Raw genomic sequence first — 4772 nt, 5'->3', positions numbered from 1 at the left:
CCGCCCGGCGACGCTCGTCTTCCAGCCGGCGCGCGGCCGTTGCCCTCAGTGCCGGTTCTCTAGCCCTCCCGGCATTCCCATTGGTTCCCTGGCCCGGGCGCGCGCGACGTCTCGCGCGGGGCACGTTCCTCTCATTCATGCGGCTCGCGCCGCCGTGCCCGCCCCCGCTCACTCTCCCATTCACTCGTAGCCCCCACCCCCACTGCGCTCTGGGGCGTGCGCGCGAACCGAGGCGACCGCGGCGACCTCGCGTTCTGATTGGCTGCAGGAGCACAGCGCCGCAGGCACGCAGAGAAGCGGGAACGCGCGCGCAAGGTAGTCGGGCTCCGCGGACTACGGCTAAAGGGCGATTGGCGAATTGCGCAGGAGTCAGGAATGAGGAAACGGCCAGGCGAGTCCTCCTTTTTCTTTCGTCCTATTTTCTATTCCTGCTGTATTCAAGCAGAAAACTTTGGAAATTAAAAAATATATATATCATGCGTATTTATTAGAAGCGCTCAAAAGCAAATAGCTACCCTCTCGAATTCGCCAAACCCCCTCCAAGTAAGTGTGGTACAGTCCAGACAGGCTTCTAGAGCAACCAATTACCAATAGGTCTCTCTGTCTTCCTGCTTCGCCCCTTCACGCATTGGCCAACGATGAGGTGACTAAGTAGGCCTCCTCCTCCACCATCCGTTTTTTTTTTGTTTTTTGTTTTTTGTTTTTGTTTTTGTTTTTTCCCCTAATGGCCAAAACTTTATGTAAAACGATCTTGCTGGGTAAGTCTTCGGTCCCTCAAGTTCCCTGGTCCCAGAAGAATTCCTGGGTAGTGGAATGGTCTGGGCTGTGGCTCTCACATGGAGGGGGGCTCTCACATGGAGGGTGAGGCTCCTGTTAAGGCCCGGGGATGAAGATGAAGGAGAGCGGGCGCCAGCCTTGGAGCCATAGTGCCAGCCTTGGCAGGGAGTGCATGCGATCTGAGGCGGTGGTAGCCCCCAGAGTCCGAGCCGGCTGTTGATTCCGCATAATTTCTGTAGTTCCTTCACTGCAGCACCAGGGATGGGCAACTGCATCCCTGACCTCACCCAATTTGAGAATACAGGCTGAAAAGGTTTTCTAGAATAGCTACTGTCCCTGGCGAGCTGCTGGCCGACTCTCCGTAGATCACAGTGCTACACTTTGCCCTAATTAGCCCAAGACAGCTGTGAACCCAATAGCAATGCCACATGCTCTCTCCTTCAACTCGAGGCCGTTTCTCATTTGAAAGCAGCTTTGGCTATTACATAATAGCCCTTCAAAAAAGTGCCCCAGCAGCCAATTTTCTGAGGCCAAGGTTCCCGATGTGTCAGATATGATCAATCCTCCTGTGTGGCCTCGGATTTGGTTTCAATGTTAGTGGTTTAACGGTGGTTCTGACACTTTAGCATTAGACAGCAAGGTAAAGGAGAAGTCTGCCTCATGTTTAATAGGGACTAGCTTAGTTCCTTCTCTGACATGACATGCATATCAATTTTGGTTCATTCTTGAGTTACAGGTTTCAGTCCACTTAATGCAATACACTCAAGAGTTCTTTTTTAGTATTTTTAAAACCTTTAATTCATAAAATATATATTATTGGAGACAATTCTTATATTTTCTGCCTCTTCATGTTCTTAAGATGAAGTCAAACTTCATTTTTCTGTTGTATATTTTTCTAGGATTTTAAAACTTTATTTCCAATACTTCATAAATTAGGCATTTTTATTTTCCTGCTTTCAATTAAGAACCTGTAAATAGTGATAACTCTTGGCTAGACAGGGCTCAATGGAAAAGTCAGCCTTCCACCATGCAACCACAGATACTGAACTCCTCTGGGTCAATAGGAACATTAAACTATTCTCCATTACCAACTCATTTTTAGCTGGAGGAGCACTAACAGAGGCATCTCCTAAAGTTTGGAGAGAGATTCTATTTTCTTGCCCAGGTAGGAATCATGCAAAGTACATTCTAGGAAGGATATTTCATAGAATATAAGGTTAACCTGCTGGCCACTTCTGAAAAGTAATCCAGACTGAAATCTAGGCTAAAACAATTAGATATAGCCAGATCATCATACTTGAAATATATTACTTTGATATATCTACCAGTTGTTTTTCATGTTTTTTAAGTTTTTATTCCTGGGCTGGCAATGTGGGTCAGTGGTATAGCACTTGCCTAGCATGTTCAAGGTCCTGGATTCAATCCAGAGCTTGACCAAAAAAAGAAAAAACTTATTCCTTATAGTTTTTCTAATGTGGCTTATGTTTATTGAACCTTCAATTGCATTTTCTTGTGTCTATAGAAGGCAAACCACAGGGTCACTTTTAGTTCAACTCAGCAGAGAAGAATGCCCTAACTTGAGTTCAATACCTAGATCTCCCACCCACTGGGAGGAAAAAAAAAATCTCTCCCTGTGATAAAGGACAATCCTCTCCTATGTGCTGAATTCCATCCCTTGCACATCTGCTTTTTCTTCCTAATTTTGACATGTTACTTGAAAATTTTAAATATGCAGAAAAAAATACTGCCCAAAATACCATCCGTCATTAATTTCTCTCCATCTAGGCTATGGAGAGGCATCATCCTACCTAAAAAAACTTAACATTTCCTCCACCTCCCCATGCCCTTTCTTAACAAAGCTTGAAAGACTAGTTTTTTGTTTTGTACCAGGAATTGAACCCAGGTACTTAACCACTGAGCTATGGCCCCAGTCCATTTTTTTTTTTTTTTTTTTTGGTAGTTGTAGATGGACAGCATGCCTTTATTTTTATGCCGTGCTAAAGATTGAACCCAGTGCCTCACATATGCTACGCAAGTGCTTTACAACTGAGATAAACCCCAGCCCTCCCCAGTTCATTTTTAATTTGAAGCAGAGCCTCACTGAATTCTTTAGGGCTTCACTAAGTTGCTGAGGCTGGTTTGAACTCACAAGGCTCCTACCTAAGCCTCCTGAGTTTGCAGGGTTTACAGGTATGCACCATTGCACCTGGCGTTGTCTATAGTTCTTTACTTCCTCAGTCGATATTATCTCTTCATTCTATTTCAGTAGGGCTTTTATCTTCCACCATTCCAAGATTAATCTTTTCAAAGTAAATACTGAAATACATCAGTGCTTCTAGATCCATAGTGAAGTCTCCTTTGCTAGCTCCTAGCATGCCCCCCCCATCTTTTCTTTTCTTTTTTTTTTTTGTAGTGCTGGGGATCCAACCTAGGCCTTGAACATGCTAGAATTGAGAGCTTGACCTATATCCCCAACCCCTGCTTGGGCCCTTCATTCCATCCTTTGCTTCTTTCTCATTTCAGTCTTAAATTACTTGATCCAATAATGCTGCTTTAAATGCTCTCTATATTGCCAGCGGCTTTCATGAATCTTCAGCCTTAATTTTCCTAACTCTTTATACCACAGCCATTTGTTATATCTCTATACAAATGACTAATAGCTCAAACTTTAACAATACCAAAACACTCTTTTATTATTCCCTTGCTCCCTCCTTGGGTTTCCCTAATCATATAACCAATCTAGTTACAAAAAAAAAAAAAAAAAAACTAAGCCCCTAGAAATCATCTTTAATTCCATTATCTTCCTTATTACTCTCATCAGCAAGACCTAGCTATTTTACCTTCAGAATATCCCAAAGGAGAGATAGGCCTCACCAATTTCACCTGTTGCCCTAGTCCCATCACCATCAATTCTTGGCATTGAGACTATCACAACAGTACCCTAATTTGTATCCTTGCTTCTACTCTGCCTCCACTCTCCCAATCTTTTAAATATGTAGATTATGTCATTTTTCTTCTTAACCACTGCTCTTAGTATAAAATTCATTCTTAACCCTAATCTATTTGTTCTTTTAGATATACATGACAGGGGCTGGGGATGTGGCTCAAGCGGTAACGCGCTCGTCCAGGTTCGATCTTCAGCACCACATACAAAACAAAGATGTTGTGTCCACCTATAACTAAAAAATAAATATTAAAATTCTCTCTCCCCCCCCCTCTCTTTAAAAAAAAAAATAGATATACATGACAGTAGAGTATATTTTGACACATTATATATACCTGGAATATAACTTACTCTAATTAGGATTCCATTCTTGTGGTTGTAGATGATAAGAGTTTTACTGGTGGTGTATTCATGTATGAACTTAGGAAAGTTATGTCCTTCACCCTGATTGATATAAAAACCCTACATTATCTGGTCTTTGCTGCCCCTTCAAGCCTCATCTTTTACTGCTTTGCCTTGGTTCCCCCTACACTCTCAACTACACTGGCTGTTTTTTTCACCCAATTCACTAAAAGCTCATTCCTTTCTTAGGATTTTACATTGTTCCTCTACCAAGAAGGTTTTTGTCCCAAGCATAATTTAGCCATTCAGGTCTTACTCAGAATGTGTCCTCTGGAAATCTTTCCTGACCACCCAATCTATAGTAACCTCCCGTTATCACTACCTTATCACCAAATTACCATTGACCTACGTCCTCAGCCCTTTTTATTTTTGAGTTTGAAACAGGATATAGGTTGCTCAGATGAGCCTTGAACTTGAAATCCTCCTGCCTCAGCTTCCCAAGTTGTTGGAATTACAGGCCTGCACCACAGTCTCCAGCTTTATATTAACCAAATTTAAACCTCTATTTAGCACTTGCCTTTTTTTAATTTGTTTATCCTTTACAATAAGCTCCTTAAAACTTTGTTTTCCACCTAGAATGGTTCCTGGCAGAATAGATTTGTGGAATAACCTACATATTTGTGGAAAGAAGGAGTGGCTGAATGCCATC

The sequence above is a fragment of the Callospermophilus lateralis genome, chromosome 2 (genome assembly GCF_048772815.1).
Source record: "Callospermophilus lateralis isolate mCalLat2 chromosome 2, mCalLat2.hap1, whole genome shotgun sequence".
In the NCBI taxonomy this organism is placed as follows: domain Eukaryota; kingdom Metazoa; phylum Chordata; class Mammalia; order Rodentia; family Sciuridae; genus Callospermophilus; species Callospermophilus lateralis.
Note: the sequence above shows the minus strand (reverse complement) of the source record.